Source organism: Nicotiana attenuata, unplaced genomic scaffold (genome assembly GCF_001879085.1).
Source record: "Nicotiana attenuata strain UT unplaced genomic scaffold, NIATTr2, whole genome shotgun sequence".
Taxonomy (NCBI): domain Eukaryota; kingdom Viridiplantae; phylum Streptophyta; class Magnoliopsida; order Solanales; family Solanaceae; genus Nicotiana; species Nicotiana attenuata.
The window spans coordinates 452,036-467,105 of NW_017670514.1; positions in this window are offsets into that span (position 1 = coordinate 452,036).

The window sequence follows — 15,070 nt, forward strand, 5'->3', positions numbered from 1 at the left end:
GACTTACTCGCGCGATCACATCGCCAAAATAACATCATATACATAGAATCAAGCCTCAAAACTCATGATTTTCTTTGAAATGTTCATAAAGCCTCAAATTTCCATTTCGAGTCCGAAACACGTCAAACGACGTCCGATTTCGACCAAACTTTACAGAAAGCGCTTAACACATATTTAAGACTTGTACCGGGCGTCGGAACCAAAATACGAGCCCGATACCATAGTCTTTTAATCAATTTTTATTTCCATTTTCCTTAATAATTTCAGAAAAATAATTTCACGAAAAAATTCATATCTCGGGCTCTAGACCTCGGAATTCGATTCCGGGTACATGCCCGAGTCCCATATTTTTCTACGGACCTTCCGGGACCGTCCAATCTCGGGTCCGGGTCCGTTTACCAAAAATGTTGACCAAAGTCAACTATAATCATATTAATATCAAAATTCTTCAAATTTTTCACAGAATTCACATATTTCGACATAAAAGCTTTCCGGCTACGCGCCCGGACTGCGCACACAAATCGAGGCAAGTAAAACTGAGGTTTTCAAGGCCTCGGGAACACAGAATGAATGAGGAAACAGGTGATGACCCTTTGGGTCGTCACATCCTCCACCTCTAAAACATCCTCGAACGGACAAAAGAAAGAAGTACCTGAGTCGGGGAACAAATGTGGGTAACGGCTCCGCATATCAGACTCGGACTCCCAGGTCGAGTCCTCAGGTGGCTGACCTCTCCACTGAACACAAACAGAGGGAAAACTCCTAGATCTCAGCTGACGAACCTGCCGGTCTAGAATAGCTACCGGCTCCTCCTCGTAAGATAAATCCTTGTCCAACTGGACAGTGCTGAAGTCTAACACATGCGTAGCATCGCCGTGATACGCATAGATATATGAAAAACTGGATGCACGACTGATAAGCTAGGTCGCAATGCAAGTCTATAAGCCACCTCTCCCACTCGATCAAGAATCTCAAACGGAGCAATGTACCTAGGGCTAAGCTTGCCCTTCTTTCCGAATCTCATCACGCCCTTCATAGGCGACACCCGGAGCAATACTCGCTCTCCGATCATGAAAGCTACATCTCGGACCTTACGGTCTGCATAAGTCTTCTGCCTAGACTGAGCTGAACGAAGCCTCTCCTGAATAATCTTGGCCTTATCTAAGGCCTCCTGAACTATGTCTGTACCCAATAACCGAACCTCTCCCGGCTCGAACCACCCGACTGGAGACCGACATCGCCTACCATACAATACCTCATATGGAGCCATCTGAATGCTGGACTGGTAACTGTTGTTGTAGGCGAACTCCGCTAAAGGCAAAAACTGGTCCCACGAGCCTCCAAAATCAATGACACAAGCCCGGAGCATATCCTCCAAAATCTGAATAGTCCGCTCGGACTGTCTGTCCGTCTGAGGATGGAACGCTGTGCTCAACTGAACCTAGGTACCTAACTCTTGCTGAACCGCTCTCCAGAAGCGCGAGGTAAACTGCGTACCCCGATCCGAAATGATAGATACCGGCACACCATGAAGGCGAACAATCTCCCTGATATAAATCTCGGCCAACCTCTCGGATGAATAGGATACTGCTACTGGAATGAAATGCACTGACTTGGTCAGCCTATCAACAATGACCCAAATAGCATCAAACTTCTTCCGAGTCAACGGAAGTCCAGTAATGAAATCCATGGTAATCCTCTCCCACTTCCACTCGGGAAGCTCAATCCTCTGAAACAAGCCACGGGGTCTCTGATGCTCATACTTGACCTGCTGACAGTTCAAACACCGAGCGACATACGCAACAATATCCTTTTTCATCCTACGCCACCAATAATGCTGCCACAAGTCCTGATACATTTTCGCGGCGCCCGGGTGAATAGAATACCAAGAACTATGGGCCTCCGCTAAGATCAACTCTCGAATCCCATCAACATTGGGCACACAAATTCGACCCTGCAATCTCAAAACACCATCATCATCTAACGTCACCTTCGTGGCACCTCCACGTTGCACCGTGTCTCTCAGGACACACAAATGGGGATCATCAAACTGCCGATCACGGATACGCTCCAATAGAGAAGAACGAGCGACCGTGCAAGCCAACACTCTACTAGGCTCAGAAATATCTAATCTCACTAATCAATTGGCCAACGCCTAAATATCTAAAGCAAGCGGTCTCTGGCTGACCGGGATATAAGCAAGACTACCCATGCTGGCAGACTTCCTACTCAATGCATCGGCCACCACATTGGCCTTACCCGGGTGATATAAGATAGTAACATCATAATCTTTCAACAACTCTAGCCATCTCCTCTGCCTCACATTCAACTCCTTCTGCTTGAACAGATACTGCAGGCTCTTGTGATCCGTGTACACCTCACAGGTCACACCATATAGATAATGCCTCCAAATCTTCAAAGCATGAACAACCGCTGCCAACTCTACATCATGAACCGGATAATTTTTCTCGTGGACCTTCAACTGTCTCAAAGCATAATCAATAACCTTGCCATCCTGCATCAATACTGCTCCAAGTCCAATACGGGAAGCATCGCAATAGACCGTGTAAGGCCCTGCACCCGTGGGCAAAACCAACACCGGTGCCGTGGTCAGAGCTGTCTTGAGCTTCTGGAAGCTCGCCTCACACTCATCTGACCATCTGAACTGGGCACCCTTCTGGGTCAATCTAGTCATCGGGGCTGCAATAGAAGAAAACCCCTCCACGAACCGACGGTAATAACCTGCTAACCCCAAGAAACTCCGAATCTCGGTCGCTGAAGCTGGTCGAGGCCAATTCTTGAATGCCTCAATCTTCTTCGGGTCCACCTGAATACCCTCTGCTGATACAATATGACCCAGAAATGCAACCGAACTCAACCAGAACTCGCACTTCGAAAACTTAGCATATAATTGACTATCTTTCAGAGTCTGAAGGACCACTCTGAGGTGCTGCTCGTGCTCTTCTTGGCTGCGAGAATACACCAAGATGTCATCAATGAAGACTATCACGAATAAGTCTAGATATGGCCTGAACACTCGGTTCATTAACTCCATAAACGCTGCTGGGGCATTGGTCAAACCAAATGACATGACTAAAAACTCATAGTGCCCATCCGAGTGCGGAATGCAGTCTTAGGGACATCANCCGGAGCAATACTCGCTCTCCGATCATGAAAGCTACATCTCGGACCTTACGGTCTGCATAAGTCTTCTGCCTAGACTGAGCTGAACGAAGTCTCTCCTGAATAATCTTGGCCTTATCTAAGGCCTCCTGAACTAAGTCTGTACCCAATAACCGAGCCTCTCCCGGCTCGAACCATCTGACTGGAGACCGACATCGCCTACCATACAGCGCCTCATATGGAGCCATCTGAATGCTGGACTGGTAACTGTTGTTGTAGGCGAACTCTACTAAAGTCAAAAACTGGTCCCACGAGCCTCCAAAGTCAATGACACAAGCACGGAGCATATCTTCCAAAATTTGAATAGTCCGCTCGGACTGACCGTCCGTCTGAGGATGGAACGCTGTGCTCAACTGAACCTGAGTACCTAACTCTTGCTGAACCGCTCTCCAGAAGCGCGAGGTAAACTGCGTACCCCGATCTGAGATGATGGATACCGGCACCCCATGAAGGCGAACAATCTCCCGGATATAAATCTCAGCTAACCTCTCGGATGAATAGGAGACTGCTACTGGAATGAAATGCGCTGACTTGGTCAGCCTATCAATAATGACCCAAATAGCATCAAACTTCTTCCGAGTCAATGGAAGTCCAGTAATGAAATCCATGGTAATCCTCTCCCACTTCCACTCGGGAAGCTCAATCCTCTGAGACAAACCACCAGGCCTCTGATGCTCATACTTGACCTGCTGACAATTCAAGCACCGAGCCACATGCGCAACAACATCCTTCTTCATCCTACGCCACCAATAATGCTGCCGCAAGTCCTGATACATCTTCGCGGCGCCCGGGTGAATAGAATACCGAGAACTATGGGCCTCCGCTAAGATCAACTCTCGAATCCCATCAACATTGGGCACACAAATTCGACCCTGCAATCTCAAAACACCATCATCATCTAACGTCACCTTCGTGGCACCTCCACGTTGCACCGTGTCTCTCAGGACACACAAATGGGGATCATCAAACTGCCGATCACGGATACGCTCCATTAGAGAAGAACGAGCGACCGTGCAAGCCAACACTCTACTAGGCTCAGAAATATCTAATCTCACTAATCAATTGGCCAACGCCTAAATATCTAAAGCAAGCGGTCTCTGGCTGACCGGGATATAAGCAAGACTACCCATGCTGGCAGACTTCCTACTCAATGCATCGGCCACCACATTGGCCTTACCCGGGTGATATAAGATAGTAACATCATAATCTTTCAACAACTCTAGCCATCTCCTCTGCCTCACATTCAACTCCTTCTGCTTGAACAGATACTGCAGGCTCTTGTGATCCGTGTACACCTCACAGGTCACACCATATAGATAATGCCTCCAAATCTTCAAAGCATGAACAACCGCTGCCAACTCTACATCATGAACCGGATAATTTTTCTCGTGGACCTTCAACTGTCTCAAAGCATAATCAATAACCTTGCCATCCTGCATCAATACTGCTCCAAGTCCAATACGGGAAGCATCGCAATAGACCGTGTAAGGCCCTGCACCCGTGGGCAAAACCAACACCGGTGCCGTGGTCAGAGCTGTCTTGAGCTTCTGGAAGCTCGCCTCACACTCATCTGACCATCTGAACTGGGCACCCTTCTGGGTCAATCGGGTCGCCAGGGCCAGTCTCATCGTACAGAGGGATGTTATGAGTGTGGCGAGTATGGTCACATCAGGAGAGCTTGCCCGAGATTGAGGGGTACACAGTTACACCAGCAGGGTCCTCGCCCCATGATTCAGGCACCAGGTGACCCACAGCCTGCCCAGCCAGCCAGGGGCAGGGGTAGGGGTCATAGAGGTGGAGGTCGAGACCCTAGAGGTGGAGGCCGGACCGCCAGAGGTAGGGGTCAGCCGGTAGCCGATCGTCCCAGAGACATGGTTCAGGGAGGTGGGGCTGATCCCCGGTTTTATGCTTTACCATCCAGACCAGAGGCCGAGTCGTCAGATGCCGTTATTACAGGTACTATTCTGGTTTGCGATAGAGATGCGTCAGTGCTATTTGACCCTGGGTCTACATATTCATATGTGTCGTTGTCACGACCCGGATGACCTCCACGAAAACTCTAAAGAGGCTGTGCACTTATGGGCTGCTGATAAGAATAATGCCCACGAGAACCACGATCGCCTGGAACACCCTGTGAAGCCTGGAGGGCTGACTGAAAGGGCCTGGAAGACTGACCCCTATCATAAGAATCCCTGCCTCCAGATGAGGCACCACTGAATCGACCTGAGTGACGGGATCTCTTGTCTGATCTATGACCACCCCCTTGTGGCAGAACCATCTCAATCCTCCGGGCCACATTGGCTACCTCCTGAAACGTAATGTCACTACCCGCCTCTCTGGCCATCTGAAGACGAATGGGCTGGATCAAACCGTCAATAAATCTCCTCACCCTCTCCCTCTCAGTGGGAAGTATGACGAGGGCATGGCGAGCTAGATCGATAAACAAGGTCTCATACTGAGTGACTGTCATAGACCCCTGCTGGAGGCGCTCGAACTACCTCCGATAAGCATCACTCTGAGTAACGGGGAGAAACTTCTCCAGGAACAACTCTGAAAACTGATCCCAAGTCAAAGGCGGCGACCCTGCTGGTCTGGCTAAATAGTAATCCCTCTACCAAGTCTTGGCGGATCCAGATAGGCGAAAAGCCGCAAAGTTAACTCCATTGGACTCCACAATGCCCATGTTTCGAAGAACCTCGTGGCAGTTGTATAAGAAATCCTGGGGGTCCTCAGAAGAAGCTCAGCTGAATGTAGCAGTGAAAAGCTTGGTGAATCTGTCCAGCCTCCACAAAAGCATCTGCGGACATAGCCGCTCCATCACCGGCCTGTGCAACTACCCCCGTCTAATCCGCCACAGCTGGCTGAGCCGGTGGAATCTGAGTCTGGGGAGCTATCTGCTCCGGAGTACGTGTAGCAGGAGTCTGGGCTCCTCATCCAGCCTGGGAAGTGGCTGGTGCTGCAGGAAGCAATCCTGCTCGGGTGACATTCTCCATGACGCCAACCAACCGGACTAAGGCGTCCTGAAGAACTGGGGTAGCAATAAACCCCTCTGGGGCCTGAGCTGGGCCCACCGGAGTTGTCTGAGCTGGGGCCGGAACCTCCTCGTCAAGGCCAACCTGAGGGTCCGCCACTGGTGTGGCTGCTGGTGGCTGGGCCCTGCTCCTACCTCGGCCCCTAGCACGGCCACGTCCTCTGCCACTAGCGGGAGCTGCCTGGGGCTCGGACTGCTGATCGGAGGATGAGGAAGCGCGTGTTCTCGCCATCTATGAAAGAACAGAGTGGAAACTCAATCAACATTTAAGAAACCAAATCGCACGACAAGAAAGAACAAATGAGAGATTTTTCCTAACTCAATAGACTCTGGGGAACAAGTACAGACGTCTCCGTACCTACTCCTCAGACTCTACTAAGTTTGTTCGTGAGTTGTGAGACCTATGTAACCTAGTGCTCTGATACCAACTTGTCACGACCCGGATTTTCCACCATCAGAGTCGTGATGGCGCCTACTCGTGGTAGCTAGGCAAGCCAACTTAATTACCTTTCCATCACTAGCAATTATCTTTAACAGTTTATAACATCAATATAGAACATAAGTCTAATAAGAACAATAGCGGAAGTCTGTCTTAAAAATGGTGAATTTAAAACGCGGAATAGTCAAAAACAACCTCTACCCAAGATTTGGTATCACATTACTCACGAACCACTAAGAATAAACTAAATACAAAGGTCTGAAAGAAATGTAATAGCTGTCTGTCTCAAAACAAGGAGGCAACAGTCTAAAAGAAAACAATGAGAAGAGACGTCGGGCCTGCGGACGCATGCAAGGCTACCTCAATCTCGTGAATATGAAAGCCTGCTCCCGTACTACCGCTGCTGCTGCTCCTCAAAACCTGGACCTGTGCAAAAATTGCACAGAAGTGTAGCATCAGCACAACCGACCCCATGTGCTGGTAAGTGTCTAGCCTAACCCCGGCGAAGTAGTGACGAGGCTAGACCGGACACCATATAAACCTACGGTCATAAATATACCGCGGAAATCGAATACAAGACAAATAACAATATGGGGAGGAAACATGCTATGGGGAGTTACAATAATAGCAATGATCCAGAGAAACAACTAAAACAACTTGGGTTCACAGTGAACAAGGAATCAATACTCAAATGTAAACACATAGCCTCAATAATTGTTGCGGCGTGCAACCCGCTCCACAATATCATTGTTGCGGCGCGCAACCCGCTCCACAATATCATTGTTGTGGCATGCAACCCGACCCATATCACTTATCATATATCATTGTTGCGGCGCGCAACCCGATCCTCATATATTATTGTTGCGGCGCGCAACCCGATCCTCAACATCATTGTTGCGGCGCGCAACCCGATCCTCAATATCATTTAACAGTCCGACTTCCCAAACAACAGTCACAATCAAGGGGCATAAATAAGCAAATATTTGACAACCATCCCGGCAAGGGAAAGAATCCAACAAGTTCAACCAAACGTCTCGACAAGGGAATAATCAACAACGCTTTCTCTTTCTTACTTTCCTTATCTTAAAATTCACTTTACTATTTTGAGCCAACGCTCCAAAGAATCAAGTCATTTCATATACTTTCAATATTCGTATCACAATTCGAGCCAATGCTCCAGGAATCAAATGATCCTATTACCGTTCACATGTTATTCACAACATATAGAAATCCTCCAATAAACACGGAGTTCACAACCAAATCATGCTAATCACATTATAAGGACTCACGGTCATGCTAGACACCAATGTATAGATACTCATCACCATGCCTATACATCATACTCGATCACATAGCAATTAACAACAAGATTCAACTCCTATTCCCTCAAGCTAGGGTTAAACCAAACATGTACCTCAAAGCCTAGAAATCCACTTAATCCTCAACTATTGCTTTACCTCGCGGTTCCACCTTCAATCCGCTCGAATCTAATCACAAATTGCTCAATTACTTTAGCAAACACTATATGAATTAGTTTGAATGCATAAAAACGATTTCCCCAAAGTTTTACTCAAAATTTCCCAAAATGCCCCCGGGCCCACGTGGTCAAAACTCGAGGTTCGAACCAAAATCTGGTTACCCATTCCCCCACGAGTTTAAATATATAATTTGTTTTGAAATCAGACCTCAATTCGAGGTCCAACTTCCCAATTTATAGAAAACCTAGGTTCTACCTAAAAATCCCAATTTCACCCATGAAAATCCTTGATTTCAAGTGGAAAACATGTTTAATGATGTTAAAAGTCGAAAGAATTGAGTAAAAATCAACTTACAAATGATTTGGGATGAAGCTTGCTCTTGAAAAAAATCGCCTATGGTGTTTGGATTTTGAAAGAATGGTGAAAAGTGGTGAAAATTCGACTAAGTATAAAATTTGCTGGGCCTCGGATATGGGAAATGCGAACATAGGTTCGCATTTGCGAACAATGCAGGCCTGGGAAATGCGAGACTATTTTTCGCATTTGCGAATTCAAGCTGCCAGGGGACCCTTCGCATTTGCGAACTGGGTCTCGCATTTGCGAACCAGGGTCCATCGCATTTGCGACGCCTGGTTTCGCATTTGCGAAGTCTACCTGGGCTGGTTTCGCATTTGCGAACCGGCCTTCACATTTGCGATAGCTGGGCCTTCGTATTTGCGAACCCTTGCTTCGCATTTGCGAAAATTGCAGAAGCCAAATACCAGATTTTTCGCAAAATGCAATCCGATGCCTATCCAAAACTCACCCGAGCCCTCGGGGCTCCAAACCAAACATGCACAGCCTCAAAAACATCCTACGGACTTACTCGCGCGATCACATCGCCAAAATAACATCATATACATAGAATCAAGCCTCAACACTCAAGATTTTCTTTGAAATGTTCATAAAGCCTCAAATTTCCATTTCGAGTCCGAAACACATCAAACGACGTCCGATTTCGACCAAACATTACAAAAAGCGCTTAACACATATTTAAGACTTGTACCGGGCGTCAGAACCAAAATACGAGCCCGATACCATAGTCTTTTAATCAATTTTTATTTCCATTTTCCTTAATAATTTCAGAAAAACAATTTCACGGAAAAATTCATATCTCGGGCTCTAGACCTCGGAATTCGATTCCGGGCACATGCCCGAGTCCCATATTTTTCTACGGACCTTCCGGGACCGTCCAATCTCGGGTCCGGGTCCGTTTACCAAAAATGTTGACCAAAGTCAACTATAATCATATTAATATCAAATTTCTTCAAATTTTTCACAGAATTCACATATTTCGACATAAAAGCTTTCCGGCTACGCGCCCGGACTGCGCACACAAATCGAGGCAAGTAAAACTGAGGTTTTCAAGGCCTCGGAAACACAGAATGAATGAGGAAACAGGTGATGACCCTTTGGGTCGTCACATATACACGTGGTGTTATCGCGTGGTCATCATATCCATATCTATCCTTTCCCACCCCGTTAGGGTATTAAACGCAGAATGGTCTCGTTTCACTTATTGCATGCTATTACCCGCCCCAATCCTATCAGTCCCCGAGGCATTTGGGACTACTAATCCTAAAGGGAAAGTGTATGAGGTTTTATAGTCTTAAAAGGACAAAATTCTAGGGCGACAATCAAAACACATAGAACAAATACGGGAAAGGCATTCAAACACATAAGGCTCAAACATACCTCCTTTGATCAGAGAAAGCATATAGTTTAGCATGTCTTACACGTACTGATTAGGGTCTGATTAAACTTAAAAGTTAAAGCATGATGATTTATCACATAGTTTTAGATAAGAAGTCCGAGTTAGACCTGCCCGCTGGTTGTAATTGATAAAGACTGTTGCAGCTTATAACTTTTACCCTAAGGCTTGCCTAAGTGATAGACGAAAACCTATAGGCATGATGTCTACAGATTTCAGAAATAAGAAAATGAACTGATTACATGCTAATTTAAAGGGAAGTTGCTCGTTAAAAATGAATTTTAGAAAACACGAGTTCTGCTGTTGGTAACGCATTATTGCTTCTAATTTTAGACTCATAAGCGAGTGAGGCTATTCAGATCTGAATTAGAATCCCTATAGGCATGCTTTCTATGTGTTTGCCGACTTAGAACATTGTTATAGACATAGAAGAGTGCAGAAATCCTATAACATGATATCTAGGTGTTGCATTGTTTTACTTAAGGCCTATAAACACGTTTGCCTAGTGAAAAGCGGGTATGCAAGAATCAGAAAAGACCTATAGGCATATTCTCTACGTGCGTGTGCAGAAGCTATAGACATAATATCTACATAAAAGTGCAGAATCCCTATAGTCATGGTATCTAAATGAGAATGCAGAGTTTCTTATAGACATGATAGCTAAATGAGATGCAGAAATATTATATGCATGATAACTATATGAAAGTGCAGAAATCTTATAGGCGTGGTAACTATATGAAAAACATTGAAATTAGAGATTCCTATAGGCAAGTTATCTACCCTTTTCATGCATAGTCACCCCTCCCTTTTCACTAAACATCCCCGAAAATTTATTACAAAGTTATTACAGCCCAGAATGGAATAAGAAAAGCAAAATTACATCAGAAATTAAAAGTACAACCAAGGGGAGCCTAATTCAGGCTCCTTGTCTGAAACATGAGATCAACCAACTCCAAAGATCCGATTTGAAAAGCCTTTCTCTCATTTGGGGTGTGTCAGAGTTCCTAAGAGCCTCTATGTGGACTCCGGGCAGTGCTCACACCCAAATACATTACAGGATTAAGACATAGTGCAGTGTGGAAGGGCCAGCCCTCAGGTGTCCAAGTTCAGAGAGAACTCAACGTCCCAAAGCAAGGCTCACAGGAGAGGGGCTGAACTTAGAAACTACGAGAGAGTGTAAGTGCAGAAGGAGAAATCTAAAAGGGGAGAGGAAAGGGAATAGCTTAAAATCAGTGCACATAGGGGCATAGGGAAGTGGGGAATTTGCAAGAACACAAGGAGAGCAGGTTGATGGGCATACCTAGCAATGGGATGTGCTGGCATACCCTCCAGCCTGTTTTAGAGGTTAGGACCTCATTGATTCAGAACCCAGTTCATGGACAACAACTGCTGTTGCCATGCCCTAAGTCACTACTCACAAACACATAGGGGTAATGGGATAGGGAGCAAAGATTCACAGTAGAAACAGGCAATAGAACATAGGCATGCTATATAAAATATTAAACTCTACATAGACAGTAAAGTAGACATGGATATAAAGACTGTAAGTAAACACATTGGGGTGATGCTGAATACGAAGATTAGGACATACCAGTTTCAAGGAAACAAGTAAGAAGAGCAGTAGTCTTGTAAAAGCCAAAGTGCAAACAGGAAGACAGAATACTATGAGTGTGAGTTCAAGAGAGATTGTGAAATTGTGAGGTCTTAAATGTGCTAATCGTGTGTGAAAAGAGGGGTCGTGTATTTATAGTGTGGAAGTCATGAGGAAATAAGGTAAGAAAATAATTGGAGACTGATTGTAAATCAATCACATAAGACTCCCTTTAATTAAGGGATTCAAATTCAAACGGGTATAAAACAATTAAGGAATGAAATTAATCAAACACTTGTGTAAAGCATGCAATTGAGGGTAAATACATAAAGGTTATTTAAGGACAAGGTCTCTGAAATACACGGTTGTACAATTTATGGAAAGAAAATCAATTAACAGCTAAGAAATCACAAGGTCTGAGATTTGGTATGAATGAACCAAGTCAGTCACTTGAGGAAAATAAGTAAACAATCAATTAAACCTATTAAAAAGGAATTCTGAGTCAATCACTAGTTTAATAACCTCTTTGAAGAAAGATTTATCACACATATAAAGCATACAGACACGTTTAAACATGAAAGAACTGTCATGCCAATCAGTAGAAGAGTCTAGTGTAGAAAAATTTAAAAGTTCAGAGTTGTATGTAAGTAAAGAAGTTTAGACTTAGTTTAGAAACTCAAAAGTTAGTCTGAGAGAGTCAAGGGTTCTAAAATAGAACCCTAGTTCGATCACATGACCAAACCTCGGCAGAACCCCCAAATTCTAGGGTTTCCACCTTGAATCGAATACAGAGATGAGGAAGCAAGTATCCGAAACATGCTCAGGGGTTTCTTTCAAAAACTCATGAGAACACATGCAAACACAGTAGAAAGAGTAGAAGAAACATGCTTAAGAAAGTTTCTTTTTCTTCTTAGAAAAAACCTAAACAAGGATCAGTAGAAGGAAAATATCAAAGAATATAGTAGAAAGGTATAGTATAGCAGGACATAGTAGAAGAAATACCAGAACATAGTAGAAAGCCCATGAGAACATAATATGGAAAACATGGTAGAAGAAACACAAGCGTGGAGCATATAGAACACAGTAAAGAACATTCAAGAACGAAGTATAAAACTCAGTAAAAGACCATACAAGAACATGGTAAAAGAAAAAGCACAAGAACACAGTAGAAAGCATACGAGAACATGATATAGGAAACACAATGAGATAAACCTATGAGAGCAGGGTATAGAGACACAGTAAGAAAATGAAATATTAAAAAGCACAGAAGAACATGTGTGGTAGAAAGGAAACATATGAGCACAGTAGAGACAAATACACACAAAGAAAGGGAAAAGAAAAGTCGGAGAAACATTTTAAGCATTTTAGAAAACCCTAAATCGAAAAAGAATCGATTTTGAAAGTAATTTTTGAAAGAAAGTTGGGGAAACCGTTTGAAAACTCAAATAGAGCATGGATACACAACAGATCTAAGAAAAATCGGAGAAAACCTCGAATAGTTAGGGTTTCAAAAGAACCCTAAAAAGAGAAAGGCTTTGAAAAGGTCCGATCTGAGTCGGAGAAGATCAGAATCAGGCTCAGAAGACCAGGATACGCCGGAGCAAAGTCGGAGATGGCCGTAGAACCTTGGATCGGTGGAGATCTGAACGCACACATTCGAAGTCAGACCTCGAACCTTCGAGAACCAAGCGTATAAGAGCAAAGGGAGGTGAGTTTAAGCCTCCTATGGCCTGAGAAGCCATGGATTTCGGTGGTTTCGAGGTTAGAGACGGTAGGAGACGATTAGGGTTTTGAGAACATTCGAGAGAGTTTGAGAGAGTGGGGTGTTTAGAGGCGGTTGATAGATGAGGAGTGAGGGGATTAGGGTAGTCGTTTGGATTAAAAAAGGCAAGAATGAATAGGGGCCGTTGATCTCAGAGATCAACGGCCAGGATAAGAGGGGATCTGGGTCGGGTAGGTTTTAGTTGGGTCAGGGGCGGGTTAAATAGAAATTGGGTTAGCCCGTTTAAGATTGAAATTGGGTTTTAATTGGGGATTGATTTGGGCTATAATTGAAATGAAACAGGGCTAACTTTAAAATAGCCACTTTTTCCCTTTTTATTTTATAAAAAATAGTAAGATAATTTCTGGAAACAAATTAAAGGTACTAAATTGATTAATAATATATAAATATTAAAATAAAAATATTGTAACCAATTTCCTAATTATAAAATGCTATTAAATCTCAAAATAGGCTAAAATTGCAATTGTATGCAATTTAGCTTTAAAATTACTAAATAAATTTGTAAAAATGTGCAAAAATTACCTTAGCTATATTTTGGTATAAATGTGAGAATAAAATAAGTTATTCACCAAAATAATAATTTGAGGAACAATTATTGGTTTTTGTTCTATCAAAATAGGACAATAAATTGATTAGAAAAAATCCTTTAAAAATTAGGAAAAATACATAAAACATTTGGGCATACTTATATATACATATATATATGCTATTTTGAAAGTATTTTGCATATATGGAATATACAAGGAAAAATTGGGTATCAACAACTTCTACAATCGAGCCTTCGAGAAGTTGCTAGCAAAGTACGATGTGCGCCACAAGGTGGCAACACCATATCATCCTCAGACCAGTGGACAGGTCGAAGTGTCTAATAGAGAGATAAAGAGGTGTATTGATCAAGACTGTAAATGCCACAAGAACTGATCGGGCGAAAATGCTAGATGATACACTCTAGGCCTACAGAACTGCTTTTAAAACCCCAATTGGTATGTCACCATGTAAGTTGGTGTTCGGGAAGGCCTGCCACTTGCCAGTGGAGCTTGAACATAGAGCTTGGTGGGCAATGAAACAGCTGAATCTAGACATTGAGGCTGTGGGCACAACGAGAACAGAATTGCATGAGCTCGACGAGTTCCGATATCTTGCTTTCGAGAGCACAAGGTTGTACAAGGAAAGAATGAAGAGGTTGCACGACAAGAACATTGTGGAGCGAAATTTCAACCCTGGGGACATGGTATTCCTCTATAACTCAAGATTCAGGCTATTTCCCGGTAAGCTCAAGTCACGATGGTCTGGAACATTTCGAGTGGTCGAAGTATTCCCTTCAGGGGCTATAGAGATTGCCTCAGAGAAAGACTCTCATACATTTGGAGTCAATGGGCAGAGATTGAAATTATATGTGGGCATGAATGAACCAAAGGAAGTGTCAGAGATCCACCTGACTGAACCTCAGAGGTCGAGCGAGCCTTAAATGCGCTTATCTGTGTCGTGTTGCGATGTTAAATCAGGCGCTGCGTGGGAGGCAACCCATGAATGTTGTTGTATTTCTTTTCTTTTGTAACTTCCTTATGAAAAAAAAAGATGAAAAAAAAAAGCTCGTCAATGCGAACGCGGTTGGACTACGGCTCGACCGCGGTAAAAGAGGAGTATTCTGCCTTTGGAATGCTCGATCCACCGCGACCGCGGTGGGACCACGGCACGACCGCGGTGAAACATGATGATTTTGTTCTCGCCCTTTCACTCACCGCGGCCGCGGTGAGTCACGACAACACTGTCGCCCAGGTAAGTCTTAACTTAATTTTTTTGTTTTTATTCTCT